The sequence below is a fragment of the Balaenoptera musculus genome, chromosome 21 (assembly GCF_009873245.2).
Source record: "Balaenoptera musculus isolate JJ_BM4_2016_0621 chromosome 21, mBalMus1.pri.v3, whole genome shotgun sequence".
Taxonomy (NCBI): Eukaryota; Metazoa; Chordata; class Mammalia; order Artiodactyla; family Balaenopteridae; genus Balaenoptera; species Balaenoptera musculus.
In genome coordinates this window covers 7,187,902-7,207,178 of record NC_045805.1, presented here as the reverse complement: position 1 = coordinate 7,207,178, position 19,277 = coordinate 7,187,902, and positions in this window count along the sequence as shown.

Below are 19,277 nucleotides of genomic sequence, written 5' to 3'. Positions count from 1 at the left end.
TTAACCAATGGGGATGAGGCCGGCATCCCTACCAGGTGATTCCAATCAATGGGCTGCATCAGCAATTCCTCACCCCACAGCCAGCACGACTGCGTGCACAAACCTGCAATAGAACAGGTGTCTGGAAGGATTCCATCGATAAGGGCCTACCTGTTCCCTGCCCCACTACAATGGTTTAGTTTACAGGTAAAAATGTAGACATTCGTATCATTTACATCCTGACAGCTTCCCTCTTAACTGGAATCGCACGCTGGCCTTCTGGTTGTCTTTAGCAAACTTTCAATTCTGGACGTTGCTCCATTTTACTATTTTTTTTTAATTAGAAGCACCTCTTTGGGCACTTTGTTAAATAATTTCTCATTAAACATCAACATAATTCTGAAAGTGAATCTCGTGTGCGTCCCTGATGGAAAGGAAGGTACGAGATGGGCGGGTGGTTGGTCCAGCTGCACAGATAACCATTCCGTCCTCACAGAGGGTAGAGCAAAGCTGAGCCTGAACCAAACCCTGAGCGCCCGCCCCAGCCTGGACCTGCTCTGGCCAAGGTCAAGTGCGGCGAGCGTGCTAGATTCACCAGCCGAGCCCTGGGTACCTGGAGGAACCAACCGCTCCCTCTCTGGGCCTCAGTTTCCCCTTCTGTAAAAATCAGAGGGTTGCTACTTGAAGCGTGATCCATGGGCCCGTGATTCACAGGCCATGTTCAAATTCCTGCTCCAGCCCCTCAGACGGGATGATCATCCTTCCTGAGCTTCAGCTTCCTCTTCTGTAAAATGGGGACAACGCCATGTCTTAGCTTGGGGTGAAAATTAATGAGATGACATATATTAGGTGCCTGGTAGAGTGAGTTTTAAATGCTCAGTAATAGGGCCAAATTTGCAAATCCCAAAGCATTTTAATTTGAGAGTTTGGGTTTTGCAGCATGTCATGAACTGCATCAGTGAGGGGACACGGGCTCACAAATGTATGGAACCTTCCTTTTGCCCTGTACACATCCCTGCCAAGAGTCTGGTTAGAGCGGGGATCTCTGGGGTCCATGGAAGACCCCATCTAAGTTTTGAGAGTCTCCAACGTGATGAAGTTGTCTCCTTTTCCAGAGACTTGTACTTATTAAAGCCGACCATCTCCACCTTTCCCCGGGATGCTGTTATTTACCCAGCGGATGACCCAGTGGGTGTCACTGCAGAATGGCAGCATTCTTCGCCGGTGCACCGTCCCCTGGTAGCCATGCCCGGTAGCAGCCCCAGCTCTCTCAGGACCTCCAGCGTCTGTCGCCCCCTCTAAGAGCTCCTTGTTCCTGACAGCCTCAGACCATCCTCCCAGCACTGACTCTAAAGAGAGCAGTTCCAAACCACGGCCTGCCTGAGCCCCCCAGCGGCAGCTACGCGGCTGCACCACTGTCAAATCCCTTCATGCAAAGCCTTCTGGAGCGGTCTGCGCAAAGCCAGCCCAGTGACTGAGCAAAGCCAGTCAAGCAGTTGGCACCCCTGTTGCCCCTCAACTACCTTCTGAAAGGCTGACCCCCTAAGCCCCACGCGGCTTCCCCGGGTTGGGAACAGGTGCACGGGAGTCCAGCTGCACCCTGGGGTCGTGGGGTTCCCAGGCATCCTCGCTCACTTCTACCCCTGAACTTATCAGTGGTGTCCCCAGAGGGGCGTGGCAGCGTGGAAAAGCAGTGGCTTGGGAATCAGAAACACTCACATTGGGGTCCTGGCTGGACCACTCACTGGTTGAATATTCTTAGGCTCTGGGCTTCCATTTTCTCAGCTGTGAAGCAGGGATTGTGGTGTCAACCTCACAGGGCACCTGTAATTATTTAGTGAGAACATATAGATATATGCGGATATAAAACTGTATAGCAGTACACTAGCAGAAAGGTCTATCTGTAAACTAATATATTATATATAGGCACATTTCATATATTACACATATGTGTGTAGAGAGAGAGAGAGACAGACAGAGAAGGCACTTTCCCTTGGAAAACACACTCAGTGGTAACGATTACTATAATTACCCAGGAGAGCACCAACGCAAATTTCCAATAGTGACATGGGAACACACTAAAAAAATTTTTTTTTAAATTTTTTGCAATTTTCATTTTTATATCTAGAATAACCTATTAGTGACACCATGATTTGACAGGTAGAGATAGGTCTGGGATTCAGCATGTCGGGGGCAAACCAAGTTTTCCCAACTCTCCCAAGTGAAGTCTGCTCAAGGGAATTTGAAGAGCAGCCCGGAAGAGAAAGAAAATCACAAAGAGCAACTGAGAGGATCTGGGTGGCAGGAGAGGCACCATAGCACTTACTGTGCCGACGTGACCCAGTTCCCCTTCGGGAGGGGATGTACCGGTGCCGGGACCTCGGGGCATGTTCATCAGAAGCTGGAGGACCGCTTCTTCTCTCCCCCCTGCCCCCCCGCTCCCCATCCCTGGGGCTCCGCCCACATGAAGCTCATTCTCAGAGTCAGCACGTAGCACAGGTGGGTCCTTGCCCATCAGGGATAAGATGCCTGCGTTTATGTGCTGCCCTTAAAGTCTACCTTCTGTTTTTTCTAGGCAGTTCCACCATCACGCATCAGTTCTTTAGCCCTTCCAACAAGACTTAACTACTGTTTATATCTGAAGAAATTAATACATGAAAGAACCCAAAGTAAAATAAATATTATTTCTAAAATCTTTAGAATACTAAAGCTATTAATTCCTTGAAAACAGTGTTGAGCATGTACCCAACTAGGTGGGGTTAGTCTAATCCTCAAGAAGATTGTAATTCAGGGAGTGAGAGAAACACATTTCCTTGCTCTCCTCATCAACAGAGTAAAATAAATGCCTATTCAGAGAAGCAAAATTGTACTCACAGGAACATTGAGAAAGAAAAGTCTTTCCAGTTGCATTTTGCTGAACCTACACTATGCCAAGTTCTGTGCTTTACAACAGGGAAGGAAACATTCATCAGATTTGATCTTCGCCTCTGAGGAATTTTTAATCTCTCTGGGAAGACAGATGTTTAATAAACAAATTATAACCCAATGTGATTATAGGAAAGGAGTGTTCCAAGACTACGGGAAGGCGGATTCACAGCATCCATGGATGTCAGGGATGGGACTGGCCTCAGAAGTGGAAGAAAAACTGACAGACCAGCTCCTAACCTTTGGGCACCATCTTAAACCACAGTGGTGTGTATAGATCCTAATCCTGTTGGCCGTGGCCTCCAGGAAGGGTTTCAGTACTTCAGCGTTTAACTTTATTGAGATCTTTCTTTATTCAATATCCCTGATAATTAGCTTTGGCTCTCTGAGCTGATTTTATCCTCTGCTGGCAAATAAATGTGAAGGCTAATATTACTCCCTCTTATTCACTCTCTGTTTTCAGAAGAAGTACCCGATATCTACTTTTTACAAATCAAGTCCACAAAATTTATGCAGATGTCATTGTTTCAAAGTCATCATCCTTGGAACACACTTATCTAATAAAGATGTAAAGTACAAATGGTCAACGCCAGCACCCCCATTCTTGACTTGCCAAACCAAGTAGATTGGAGTTGAACAAACTGGCTTTAAATATCATTTGTCCCGTGGCTAAGTAGTGGGAGCTGCCAGAATATGACAGCTATAATGAAGAATACTCTGACTCAGCAGATCTGAGAAAGGCAGAAATTGTTCTCTTTACTAGGGCTTTCTTTATGAACGCTGGTATAGAATCTGGAGGATGTTCTTTAAAAGTTTGTTTAATAAAAGTAGAAGACATCTTCCTGCACTGAAGTTACTAAGGGCGGGGCAGCATATAAAACAAAGCTCTACTCCTTCGTTACCTTAGCTAGACAACTTTCACTTTTGCTTCAACAAAGCTGATCAATACCAAAGCTGGTATTGCTGAACAATTCCCATGCAAAATGTGTCGCGTTTAAAAGCGCATATTGATACTTTTTAAAATTTGACACAGAAAGTAAGGAAATGCTAGACATCATTAGACACCGACTGACATGTAAATATTAGCAAAATTGATTTGTGTTGTTTTGAGTTTTGTTCTTGACCTGATGAATGTTTCTCTTTATTATTATCGTCCCAGTTTGAATATTAATCCTTTTTACTTCTAAATGAAGTACTCTGTGTATTTCAATTACAAAAGATTACATGTTTACTGTCCAATATAATTTCCTACAAAACAGAAAAGGAAAGAAATCAGACTCTACAGAGAAATGGCAGATGCCAGGGCGGGGGCAGGGGAGAGACAAGATGAGCCTGAGACGCCTTGTTGACCCAGAAAGTATATATACGGTGGAACGTTACTCAGCCGTAAAAAAAGAATGAAATACTGCCATTGGCAGCTACATGGATGGACCTGAAGCCACTCAGACGGAGAAAGACAAATATCATACGATATTACTGATATGTGGAATCTAAAAAAATGATACAAATGAACTTATTTACAAAACAGAAATAGAGTCATAGACGTAGAAAACAAACTTATGGTTACCAAAGGTTATAGCGCGGGGTGGGGGAGGGATAAATTAGGAGTTTGGGATTAACATACACACATTACTATATATAAAACAGATAAACAACAAGGACCTACTGTGTAGTACAGGAAACTATATTCAATATCTTATAATAAACCATAATGGAAAAGAATCTGAAAAATAATATGTATATATGTATAACTGAATCACTTTGCTGTACACATGAAACTAACACATTGTAAATTAACTGTACTTCAAATTAAAAAACTGGTTAAAAAATTATTCCAGGAGAGAAAAAAAAAAAAACAAAAAGTGCTCAAAATAATGAGAACACACCAAAATGATAGTGAAACCAGCACAAAGGGACTCCCACTGGCCAAATCTGACAATCTGAGCAAGAATATAATGATACTACTGAATAAAATAAGAGTCCATGAGTCTATGCTGATATAAGCAAAAGAAAAAATAAATGGAGAGTAGAGAACGTTTTTCTTACTTCATCTGTAGATTACAACTGAGGAAAGTGGAAGTGACCATCCTTGTAACAATTCAGCCAGGAAATGTCAAATGGTGCTAAAACTTGTGGATGAAAGTTACAAGAGAAATGTAACATTCCATACTCTCAAATTACCTTCCCACAATGAACTTAACTCTATAGGGAAGAAAGCTGACAGATAGCTCCTTAGTCAAATGATCAAAGTTAACTTCACCTGTAAGGGGACCAATTGCAATCAACTATCCTGTGATGAGATGCATGAGAACACTATCACTTCTGTGATCTTCCCACAGAAATTGCACTACCTGAATCTAATCATCAGACAAACCCAAGCTGAGGGACATTCTATAGGGTAAATGACCTGTAATCAACAAAATTGCCAAGGCCATGAAAGCCAAGAAAAGATAGAAGACTTCCATCCAGAAGTAGACTAAAAAAGAGGACAACTAAACTCAACATTTGAACCTGGACTAAACCGTTATACTCGAGAGGACATTATTGCAACGATTGGTGAAACTTGAATGCAGTCTGTAGGTTAAATTGTAGTATGATACTAATGTTAATTTCCTTATCGTGATGGTTGTTTTGGGTTATGCAGGAGAGCAGCCTGGTTTGTAGGAAATGTACACTGAAGTATTATGGTTGCTGGGCAAACCTCTCACCACTTACTCCCAAATTATTCAGAAATAAAGCTCTTTGTACTAGTGTAGCATCATTTCTGCAAGCAGGAGATTATTTCAAAATAAAAACAAACAAAAAAAAGACAGTTGCTAAAACTCAGAATAATATAAAAAGTAAGCTGGCAGAGCAGATGAGGGAAATTAAAGAGAAAAAATTTCTTGCAAATTTAAAACAATACCTGACATAGAATATAAAATTGATGCTGTTTAAAATTATTTCAGTGATATTAACTTAAGTCACACATAATGCAGTGAAAAATCAAATAGATGAGCTAAATGCAAGAAAAAACATTACATGGAGGACAAATAGAGACCCAATATGTTCAAAATTTTTTCTGAAGAAGAAAATAAAACAAAGGCAACAAAAACAACAAGATATTTAGAATTATAAGAAAATTTTCCAGAAATAAAGGACACAGAGATCTGTAATTAAAAAGTCATCCCATATTCCCAATAAAAATAATAGATAATTCATTGCTCGATTCAAGGAGAAAAACATATTGACATATTAACAAATCACCAGCCATGGAAAATCTCAGCCACAGTTATCTCAACAGGAATGGATTTCACAAGAGAATGAAGATATGCTTATACTAAGGTAATTTAAAAAATAGTTTGCAAGTTTTCTATGTCAATTTTGTAAGTTGTCATTCATTTGTAAAAAGAAAAAATTCTCATATTTTCAAGGACTGAGGATCTACAACTTTCATAGACTTCATAGGGAATATATATTTGAAGACTATGCCAGGGTCTGCATGTTTTTGCCCCAGTATAAAACTCTGCCTCCTTTCTTAGTGATGGGATCCCTAATTTTAACCAGGCACATAGCTGCCCAGATTAAAAATTATACTTTGCAACTTCCCTTCCATCCAGTTGTGGCCGTGTTGACCACAAGGAGGCCAGAGTCACAGCAGCCTGGAGCTCCAAGGACTTCATGAAGCCACAGTCTTAGCCCTGTCCTGACTACTTCCAGACGTCTTTTAATACTAAGTGGCACCAAAAGACACTAAAGCCAAATAAAAGATTAAATCACAAATGAGCAAACTGTTTGTGAAAGAAAATGTAGTGAACATTAAATTTAATTAAACATAGAATAAGCCAAACGGTTGGGGTAAATAGAGTTAAAATGCCATTACATGCTGTTATAATTCCTGAAATAAAAGATGAGTAATGTATAAATAATTTGGTGGCTGTGGATTGGGATAAAATCCAGACTATGTCAGCAAATGGATGTAGCAAATAGATGAATGAGGGTTAGAAAGAAGAGGATAAATAAAATGTGCCGATTTGTTCCTCTTTCATGGGAGAAATTGATACATTCAGTTTCAATTATGAAATTGATGAATTGAAGAGAAATATGGGACTAAGAGTATTACTTAATATGTTTATGTCAGTTAGAATTAGGTTTGGATGACAGTAAAAGAAAACCAAAATCACAGTGGCTCAACAAATTTAGAGATTTATTGTTCTTTCAAATAAAATGAAGCTGGAGAGAGGTAGTCCAGGGCTACCACGATTGTTTCCATTTGGCATGAGAAATACAGACTTATTCTAACCTCCTGCTTTTCCATCTTTGATGCATGGTATCCATTTTCAAGACTGCCTCATGTTCATAAGATGAACATTGGAGCTCCAGCCATCATATCTGCTTCCAGACAGAGAAAAAGGGGAAGAAATGTTCATCTAAGTTGTCTTATATTCCATTGCTCACACATAAATTAAAGAGAAGATGGAAAATCTAGTCTTTTAGTCAAGCATATTTTTGCCCCTCAATAAAAAGAGGGTTCTGTTCATAAGAAGGAAGATGAAGATGAGTATTGAGTAGGTAACTGGCAGTCTCTGCCTTAGAAGTAAGTGTAACAACTTGTGTAATGACTATATATTCACACATTAATAAAAGGGAAAAACAGAACTCAGAAGACTCTTAGCAAACTGCTAATATATGTTATTTTTTGTTGTTCCACCTTGTTAAGAAAAAGAAATGAATTTCTGGATGTTTGGGGTTGAACTGCCATAGAAAAATTCATGTGTTGCAGTCCTGAGTCCCAGCACCTCAGAACACAACCTTATCGGGAAATAGGGCCATTGTAGACATAATTGGTTAAGATGAGGTCATACTGGGGTATTGTGGGCCCTAATCCAACATGACTGGTGTCCTTATAAAAATGGGAAATTGGGACACAGACAAACACTCAGAGAGAATACCATTTGAAGACAAAAGCAGGGGTGTGCTGAGGCTTCTACAAGAAAACAAATGTCAAAGATTGCCAGCAAACCAACGAAAACTTAAGGATGAAGAAGCATGCATAGATTCTCTCTTGCAGTCTCAGAAAGGGCCAACCCAGAGGACACCTTGATCTCAGACTTCTGAACTCCAGGACTAGGGGGCAAATACATTTCTGTGATATAAGCCCCCCAACTTGAGGTGCTTTGTTACGGCAGCCCTAACAAGCTAATACACTGGGGATAAGTGCTTTTTTTCTTACAAATGTCTGCATGGCTGGACTGTTTTTAAAAGACTATTTATACCTTTTACAAGCAGAAGAAACAATAAAGATTTTCTATAAATAAGATGAATGAGGCAATTTCTAGCTTTTGTTTTGTTCTGCAAGTTTACATTTCATAGGAATGATTGGCCTAAAAAATTTGAACAAAATTTAAGAGTAAAGCTGTCTGGATGTGAAACTTTTTAGAGAGGGCACTTTTTTAGGACCTTTTGCCATTTTGTCCTAGAGGTCAATCCCTGTTTTTTGTTTTGTTTTGTTTTGTTTTGTTTTGTTTTTGTGTGTGTGTACATGTCAATCCCAATCACACAATTCATCACACCACCACCCTCCTGCCGCTTTCCCCCCTTGGTGTCCATACACTTGTTCTCTACATCTGTGTCTCTATTTCTGCCCTGCAAACTGGTTCATCTGTACCGTTTTTCTAGGTTCCACATATATGCGTTAATATGCGATATTTGTTTTTCTCTTTCTGACTTACTTCACTCTGTATGACAGTCTCTAGATTCATCCACGTCTCTACAAATGACCCAATTTCATTCCTTTTTATGGCTGAGTAATATTCCATTGTATATATGTACCACATCTTCTTTAACCATCAATCTGTTGATGGGCATTTAGGTTGCTTCCATGACCTGGCTATTGCAAATAGTTCGGCAATGAACACTGGGGTGCATGTGTCTTTTTGAATTACGGTTTTCTCTGGGTATATGCCCAGTAGTGGGATTGCTGGGTCATATGGTAATTCTATTTTTAGATTTTTAAGGAACCTCCATACTGTTCTCCATAGTGGCTGTATCAATCTACATTCCCACCAACAGGGCAAGAGGGTTCCCTTTTCTCCACACCCTCTCCAGCATTTATTGTTTGTAGATTTTTTGATGATAGCCATTCTGACTGGTGTGAGGTGATACTTCATTGAAGTTTTGGTTTGCATTTCTCTAATGATTAGACATGTTGAGCATCCTTTCATGTGTTTGTTGACAATCTGTATATCTTCTTTGGAGAAATGTCTGTTTAGGCCTTCTGCCCATTTTTTGGATTGGGTTGTTTGTTTTTTTGATATTGAGCTGCATGAGCTGCTTGTAAATTTTGGAGATTAATCCTTTGTCAGTTGCTTCATTTGCAAATATTTTCTCCCATTCTGAGGGCTGTCTTTTTGTCTTGTTTATGGTTTCCTTGGCTGTGCAAAAGCTTTTAAGTTTCATCAGGTCCCATTTCTTTATTTTTGTTTTTATTTCCATTATTCTAGGAGGTGGATCAGAAAAGATCTTGCTGTGATTTATTTCAAAGAGTGTTCTTCCTATGTTTTCCTCTAAGAGATTTATAGTATCCGGTCTTACATTTACGTCTCTAATCCATTTTGAGTTTATTTTTTGTATATGGTGTTAGGGAGTGTTCTAATTTCATTCTTTTACAGGTAGCTGTCCAGTTTTCCCAGCACCACTTATTGAAGAGACTGTCTTTTCTCCATTGTATATCCTTGCCTCCTTTGTCATAGATTAGTTGACCATAGGTGTGTGGGTTTATCTCTGCGCTTTCTATCCTGTTCCATTGATCTATTTTTCTGTTTTTGTGCCAGTACCGTATTGTCTTGATTACTGTAGCTTTGTAGTATAGTCTGAAATCAGGGAGCCTGATTCCTCCAGCTCCGTTTTTTTCCCTCAAGACTTCTTTGGCTATTTGGAGTCTTTTGTGTCTCCATAAATGTTTTAAGATTTTTGTTCTAGTTCTTAAAAAATGCCATTGGTAATTTGGTAGGGATTGCATTGAATCTAGATAGCTTTGGGTAGTATAGTCATTTTCACAATATTGATTCTTCCTATCCAAGAACATGGTATATCTCTCCATCTGTTGGTATCATCTTTACTTTCTTTCAACAGTGTCTTATAGTTTTCTGCATACAGGTCTTTTGTCTCCCTAGGTAGGTTTATTCCTAGGTATTTTATTCTTTTTGTTGCAGTGGTAAATGGGAGTGTTTCCTTAATTTCTCCTTCAGATTTTTCATCATTAGTGTATAGGAATGCAAGAGATTTCTGTGCATTAATTTTGTATCCTGCCACTTTACCAAATTCATTGATTAGCTCTAGCAGTTTTCTGGTAACATCTTTAGGATTATCTATGTATAGTATCATGTCATCTGCAAACAGTGACAGTTTTACTTCTTCTTTTCCAATTTGTATTCCTTTTATTCCTTTTTCTTCTCTGATTGCCTTGGCTAGGACTTTCAAAACTATGTTGAATAACAGTGGCGAGAGTGGACATCCTTGTCTTGTTCCTGATCTTAGAGGAAATGCTTTCAGTTTTTCACCATTGAGAATGGTGTTCACTGCGGGTTTGTCGTATATGGGCTTTATTATGTTGAGGTAGGTTCCCTCTATTCCCACTTTCTGGAGAATTTTTATCATAAATGGGTGTTGAATTTTGTCAAAAGCTTTTTCTGCATCTATTGAGATGATCATATGGTTTTTCTCCTTCAATTTGTTAATATGGTGTATCACATTGATTGACTGGCGTATACTGAAGAATCCTTGCATTCCTGGGATAAACCCCACTTGATCATGGTGTATGATTCTTTTAATGTGCTGTTGGATGCTGTTTGCTAGTATTTTGTTGAGGATTTCTGCATCTATATTCATCAGTGATATTGGTCTGTAATTTTCTTTTTTTGTAGTATCTTTCTCTGGTTTTGGTATCAGGGTGATGGTGGCCTCATAGAATGAGTTTGGGAGTGTTCCTTCCTCTGCAATTTTTTGGAAGAGTTTGAGAAGGATGGATGTTGGCTCTTCTCTACATGTTTGATAGAATTCATTTGTGAAGCCATCTGGTCTTGGACTTTTGTTTGTTGGAAGATTTTTTTTTTTAATTTATTTATTTATTTTTGGCTGTGTTGGGTCTTCGTTTCTGTGCAAGGGCTTTCTCTAGTTGCGGCAAGCGGGGGCCACTCTTCATCGCGCTGCACAGGCCTCTCACTATCGCGGCCTCTCTTGTTGCGGAGCACAGGCTCCAGACGCGCAGGCTCAGTAATTGTGGCTCACGGGCCTAGTTGCTCCACGGCATGTGGGATCCTCCCAGACCAGGGCTCGAACCGGCGTCCCCTGCATTGGCAGGCAGATTCTCAACCACTGCGCCACCAGGGAAGCCCCGGAAGATTTTTAATCACAGTTTTAATTTCATTACTTGTGATTGGTCTGTTCATATTTTCTATTTCTTCCTGGTTCAGTCTGGGAAGGTTATACCTTTCTAAGAATTTGTCCATTTCTTCCAGGTTGTCCATTTTATTGGCATAGAGTTGCTTGTAGTAGTCTCTTAGGATGCTTTGTATTTCTGCGGTGTCTGTTGTAACTTCTCCTTTTTCATTTCTAATTTTATTGATTTGAGTCCTCTCCCTCTTTTTCTTGATGAGTCTGGCTAATGGTTTATCAATTTTGTTTATCTTCTCAAAGAACCAGCTTTTACTTTTATTGATCTTTGCTATTGTTTTCTTTGTTTCTATTTCATTTATTTCTACTCTGATCTTTATGATTTCTTTCCTTCTGCTAACTTTGGGTTTTGTTTGTTCTTCTTTCTCTAGTTCCTTTAGGTGTAAGGTTAGATTGTTTACTTGAGTTTTTTCTTGTTTCTTGAGGTAGGCTTGTTATAGCTATAAACTTCCCCTCTTAGAACTGCTTTTTGCTGCATCCCATAGGTTTTGGATCGTCGTGTTTTCATTATCATTTGTCTCTATTTATTTTTTGATTTCTTCTTTGATTTCTTCAGTGATCTCTTGGTTATTTAGTAACATATTGTTTAGCCTCCATGTGTTTGTGTTTTTAAGTTTTCTTCCCTGTAATTCATTTCTAATCTCATAGTGTTGTGGTCAGAAAAGATGCTTGATATGATTTCAGTTTTCTTAAATTTACTAAGGCTTAATCTGTGACCCAAGATGTGATCTATCTTGGAGAATGTTCCGTGTGCACTTGAGAAGAATGTGTAATCTGCTGTTTTTGGATAGAATGTCCTATAAATATCAATTAAATCTATCTGGTCTATTGTGTCATTTAAAACTTGTGTTTTCTTATTAATTTTCTGTTTGGATGATCTGTCCATTGGTGTAAGTGAGGTGTTAAAGTCCCCCACTATTATTGTGTTACTGTCGATTTCCTCTTTCATAGCTGTTAGCCGTTGCCTTATGTATTGAGGTGCTCCTGTGTTGGGTGCATATATATTTATAATTGTTATATCTTCTTCTTGGATTGATCACTTGATCATTATGTAGTGTCCTTATTTGTCTCTTGTAACATTCTTTATTTTAAAACCTATTTTGTCTGATATGAGTATTGCTACTCCAGCTTTCTTTTGATTTCCATTTGTATGGAATATCTTTATCCATCCCCTCACTTTCAGTCTGAATGTGTCCCTAGGTCTGAAGTGGGTGTGTTGTAGACAGCATATATATGGGTCTTGTTTTTGAATCCATTCAGCAAGCCCGTGTCTTTTGGTTGGAGCATTTAATCCATTCACGTTTAAGATAATTATCGATATGTATGTTCCTCTGACCATTTTCTTAATTGTTTTGGGTTTGTTTTGTAGGTCCTTTTCGTCTCTTGTGTTTTCCACTTAGAGAAGTTCCTTTGGCATTTGTTGTAGAGCTGGTTTGGTGGTGCTGAATTCTCTTAGCTTTTGCTTGTCTGTAAAGCTTTTGATTTCTCCGTCAAATCTGAATGAGATCCTTGCTGGGTAGAGTAATCTTGGTTGTAGGTTCTTCTCTTTCATCACTTTAAGTATATCTCGACACTCCAATAATCTGGCTTGTACAGTTTCTGCTGAGAAATCAGCTGTTAACCTTATGGGAGTTCCCTTGTATGTTATTTGTTGTTTTTCCCTTGCTGCTTTCAATAATTTTTCTTTGTCTTTATTTTTTGCCAATTTGACTAACTATGTGTCTCAGCGTGTTTCTCCTTGGGTTTATCCTGTATGGGACTCTCTGCGCTTCCTGGACTTGGGTGGCTATTTTCTTTCCCATGTTAGGGAAGTTTTCGACTGTAATATCTTCCAATATTTTCTTGGGTCCTTTCTCTCTCTCTTCTCCTTCTGGGACCCCTATAATGAGAATGTTTTTGTGTTTTATGTTGTCCCAGAGGTCTCTTAGCCCGTCTTCATTTCTTTTCATTCTTTTTTCATTATTCTGTTCCACAGCAGTGAATTCCACCATTCTGTCTTCCAGGTCACTTATCCATTCTTCTGCCTCAGTTATTCTGCTATTGATTCCTTCTAGTGTATTTTTATTTCAGTTATTGTGTTGTTCATCTCTGTTTGTTTGTTCTTTAACTCTTCTAGATCTTTATTAAACATTTCTTGCATCTTCTCAATCTTTGCCTCCATTCTTTTTCTGAGGTCCTGGATCATGTTCACTTCATTATTCTGAATTCTTTTTCTGGAAGATTTCCTATGTCCACTTCATTTAGTTGTTTTTCTGGGGTTTTATCTTGTTCCTTCATCTGGTACATAGCCCTCTACCTTTTCATCTTGTCTATCTTTCTGTGAATATGGTTTTTTCAATCCTTGTTTTTAAGTTTTAGCAAATTATGATCAATTATACTTTCCTGAGAAAACTTTTTTTTTAAATTAAAAGATGGTGGTGGTGATGACAGCCTAGTTTTTTGATCTTCCCAAGTCCACACATAAAAACAGACAGAGCAATTAGTTATCAAAGCCAGAACCCCATGGTCAAGGTTCACAAAAAATCTAGGTGATAAGGGATCTCCACAAATCTGAAAATATAGGTGGGAGGGGACAAATCACCTCTAGCCATGAGACATGTGTGTTATCAGCCTTTGTATGGGAGAGAAAAGCAATAAGGAAAAGACCTAAGAACAGGAAAAGCCCCCAGAGAGTCAACAAGTATTCATGGGAAAGCAGGGGGTTCCAAACTGAGAGCAGCAGAGGGACTGTGAGAGGCTTTTGCCCACCTCATGTGGGTGAGCACGGGAGCCATGGTAAGGACTAAAGACACTGGACCAGTGAATTCTTAGAACTGACGTGGCCCCCATGCTGGAGAAACCGCTGGAAATGGAATCAGAATTGAGGACAGCAAAACCCAGATAAAAGAAGGGGAATGTTCAAATAAAAGAGAGGGAGGGAGAGAGAGCCCAGGAATCTCAGAAGGCACACTGCCTTATGTTTTAAATGCTATGTGGGGAGAAAAGAAAAGAGAGTTTTCTGAAGTTACAGAGGCTATCTGAACTCTTTTCTAAAAGTTAAGAAAAATAAATGTCACCCCCACACAAAAAAAACAGGAAAGTACCAAGCAGAAATGTATCTAAAGTGGCATACCAAGTTACTCTGAGAAAAAAAAAGAGAATAAAGAGTGGAATAATGTCCTTACAGTGAAAATACATCAGAAGTCACACTAAAAAAAAAAAAAAAAAAAAAAAAAAAATTAAAACTGTGAGATACTATTTCAAAATAATCCAAAAAATTAAGAGAAAGGTAAAAGACATGAAAGAAACAACATGAATCAAAGGTAGAAACACTCAGAAATAAGATGATGATAGAGATCAAGAAAAAAAAACTGGAGGAAAAGAAAAAATTATTTTAGAAACGAAGGTTAAACTAGAAAGAACACAAGAAAAAACAGATACAACAAGCAACACCTTATGAGAAATAGAAGGTCGGGGGAAAAAAGTTTTTAAATATAAAGCAAAATGAAAAAAAAATTTAATATTTCAGTGAAAAGCAAAAAATATTGAAGGTAGGCAATAAAGATTCAGTATATGTTTAAAAGATGTCCCTAAAGAAGAAAATCAAAGAAAGGGAACATAATAACACAAACTAATTCAAAAGAATTTTTCTGAAGTAAAAAATATTTGAAACCACATATTGAAAGAGTATAGAGTATCTATACATACCAACCCAGAATAACAACACCAAGACATTTACTATTAAAAGTCCTTCATTTGGGGCTTCCCTGGTGGCGCAGTGGTTGAGAGTGTGCCTGCTAATGCAGGGGACACGGGTTCGAGCCCTGGTCTGGGAAGATCCCACATGCTGCGGAGCAACTAAGCCCATGTGCCACAACTACTGAGGCTGCGCGTCTGGAGCCTGTGCTCCGCAACAAGAGAGGCCGCGATAGTGAGAGGCCCGCGCACCGCGATGAAGAGTGGCCCCCGCTTGCCGCAACTAGAGAAAGCCCTCGCACAGAAACAAAGACCCAACATAGCAATCAATCAATCAATCAATCAATCAATCTTAAAGTGTACAGTGGTTTAAAACAAACAAACAAACAAAAAAGTCCTTCATTTAATTAAAAAAAAATCCATTGGGCATCTAGGCCAAAAGGACCCTTAAATTATTAGGAAAATAAAATTTATGTTATCATCAGTCCTTCCCACGCCAATGCTTCATGCCTGAAGAGAGGGATAAAATAGTTGATTGTCAAGAAAGAAAATATGAGCCTAGAATTTTATACCCAGAAAATCTGATCTTCAAGTATAATATATACTTGGATAATTCAGGGACTACTGCTCCCATAAAAACTTCCCAAGGAATCTACCAGAGAACAAGTTTCAGACAAAGAAAATTACTAGAGACACGTTGGCATAGGCACTGGTGGTTAGATTAAATATATAGTTAATTGGAGAAACAAGATTAAATGCAAATCAAAAGGGAGAAATTATAATACATAATGGCTATATGATCTGACAATAGAGGTACAGGACAATCATGTAAAAATGAGGGGGAAAATGGGAACAGCATATTTAAATGTCTTTATTTTTACAAAATACGTTAGTTGTATTAGTATCCATATTCTGAGATATAAATGTAAAGTCAGAAAAGCAAATGATTATCAGTATTCTAATTATTTTTCTCCTGTATCAGGAGTGGCAAACTCTGGCATGTGGACCAGCTGCCTGTTTTTGTAAAGAAAGTTTTATTGGAACACAGCCATGCGCATTCATTTGCATTTTGTCTACAGCTGCTCTCCCAGGACAAAGGCTGAGTTGAGTAGTTGCAGCAGAGACCCTACAGCTCGCAAACTTCAAATGTTTACAGTCTAGCCCTTTAAAAAAACAGTTTTCTGATGTCTGCCCTACATCCTTGAAAACCAAGATTCTCCATGCAGAAGAAAGAAGATATAGATGTAATGTGAATGGCTAAATAAAACACTTTTGTCCCAAATTTGAATTATAAATATCAGCAGAAGCTCCTGAGGTGCTTTATCTTTTAATTTAAATCTAACTCTGTCTTCTGAAAAGGCATAAAACCAGTGATTATACCAGCAGCAAGGAGCGTTCCTAGACTCCAGATGCCCTTAAATTGCTATTTCCCGGTTAAAACCAAACTTGAGCTTCTTAAAAGACACGGCTGATTCCAGAAACGGGGCAGGAAATGCACAAAATGAGCCTGGTCTATCTGGAAATATCAGAGCAATGCAGCTATCAGTGACAATCGGATTGTGCTAAACAGACTCAGGAAACATCCAGAAGAGGCTCCCACTGCCTGAAGTAGGAATGATTGTTTCCATGTAAATAAAAATTGCCGTGGATAAAAATTCATCAAATATATGTAAAAACATGAGTTTATGGTCATTTAAAAAATAATAATAATTGATCACCTTCTGAGGATGACAAGGAACCAATTCATCATTGTGGAAACAAGATAAATAAAAGGAAAAAATCAAACATTAACCTTTTCTGTATTGAACTATAATTCATAAAGGAATACCGCTCAGCACCCAAATAGTAGATGAGGGGGAGAATTTCCTTACAAGAATATTCCAGCTAATAAACAAAAACCAAGTGATTGAATTACAACACCACCATTTTGCAACTTTCAGTGAATTTAGGGATCAAGGCATTGAGCTAACATCCAAAAAAAAAAAAAAAAAAGAGTGAAAAACAGACATAATGTGCTTCCTGAGAAATGGACGTTGGACCACCACCTATGGCCTAGCCAAGGAGTCAGCACATGAGTCTGATCAAATTTCTGGACCCCATGGCCAGTTTGCAGGAAATACAGATAGCAGGGTTACATGCTGAATTGTGCCCTGAGTCGGAAATTGGCAAGATCCCAGCTGTGGGAAAATCTTCCAACCAAATGATTCGAGTCCTTCAACAGATAAATTTAAGAAAAAGAAGGCATGGAGGGGAACCAATAGCTCATAAGACACTTAAAAGACATATTACTTTTTAAAAATGGGCAAGATTACATATCTAGGTTATGCACAAACACGGGAATGCAAGGAAAGGATTACCGTAGAATCAGGTGAATGGTTGGCTGTGTGGTTATTTGGGCCGGGGGTGACTGTGATGGGATAAGTCACATGCAGAGCTTTCCATCTCCTGTCTTGCGGTTGGGGATGAAAGCATTTGTCTTCTAATAACTCGCTAGGCCATATGAAAAGTTAGGATGGTGATTACCCTAGACAGGGAGGGGTAGTAACAGGAAGGTAGCATGAGGGGACTTTGGGGTGCTGGTTATACAAATTGTTCTCAGTTTGTGAAAATGCATTGAGTTGTACACGTGTATATGCTTTTCTTTACGCAAGTTACACTGCAATGAAAAACATGTTTCAATGTTTTTCAAATTTACATACCAAGTTCAATGTAGAGAGGTACACATTTATAATCAAAATCTTGCACAGTATTCAAAAATTCTATTCTTCCATTTGCCTGTGTGACAAATCTACTTGACTTTCAAATGCTGATAATTTCGGCACTAAAGTCAGCCCTGCCATTTGTGTTTCTATCAATTTCTCCCTCTACTTCTGATAGTTTCTGCTTCATAAATGTGGGTGATATTTTAATTGGCACATAAAAGAGCATAATATAATTTCATTTGGGGAGAGTTCCTTTTATCAATGTGAACTTGTAAAATTTTGGAAATTTTCCATTATTAACTGTTTTTTGATTCAGTCTCATCTGAAATTCACATTTCTTCCCCACCCCCTCTCATTCCACCCCACCCCACCCCTTTCCACCTGTTCCTCTGGCTTTGATTATTTTTGAGTTTCCTAATAAACATCTGTTCATCTAGTTTTCTTTTTAACTGGAGCCCTGAGGCTCTATTCCAAGCCGTCCCCAAATCATCATCAAGTTTTAGACCCAACAGAGGCCCATGTCTCATGTAAAGAGACATTTTGCCATTAACTTTTTTTCAGTGCTTTTGTGAGTAAGATCTCACGCAGCTTCAGATTTTGTTCCTTTCATTCGGTACAACGACTTATTGTGTATACATTTATTGTCAGCTGCACTCCTGGAATGTGTTAGGCTGCCTGCCCTCAAAGAACTTATAATCTAGCAGAGGGGACAGAGGAATAAACTGTGGATGGAGTGTGGGCCCTGCCCTAGTAGAGAGAATCCAGGGTCCTGAGCAGGAGAACCGAGGGCCTCCTAACCTAGACAGTGGTGGGGTAGTGAGAACATGGCACCAGAAAAGGTTACCAGAAAGTGGCCTTAGAAGGACAAATACAAATTATAACAGGTGGTCGGAAAAGGCGGGAGAACTCAAGGGAAGCCGTGGCTGAAGACCAGATGGGGAGCTCTAATTAGAGGCCCCTCAGGTGAGCAGGTGACACATGTCCCTGCTGGGCACGGATGCAGCCCCACAAAACATCAGTAGGTGATGCATATGTGCAAAGAATAAGGCACTTTTCTTCCAGGGTGCAGGGCTTGATGAGCAGAGAGTGGGCCGGACCTAAACCCCACTGTCCCGACCATGGGCACTTGACACAGTGCACAAAGCTCACCAGCGGCCCTGCAGCCCTGCAGCGTGAACACATCCTACGTGTGTGAAAGTCCAGTGGTGATGGGAGCATGGCGTGAAGTTCATTCCTGGAGCTGCCCATTCCCCCGGCTGGTGGAAGAGAAGGTAGAGAGGGGAGCAGGGAACAGAGCACGAAGGACGTAAGTCATGCTGCCAAGTGTGAATTTAATCCTACAGCCCAGAAGTTCTCAAAGTGTGCTGTGCGGGTCCCTGAGGGACCCCTCCCATGGCTCTGCCAGGTCAAGACTGCCTTCATAATAACGCTCGGACGTTATTTGCCTTTTTCACCGGGTTGACATTTGCACTGATGGTGCAAAAGCAACGGCGAGTAAAACTGCAGGCGCCTCACTGTGAGGCTGGTGCATCAGCAGACTCTGACTCTACGCACTTGCAGAAA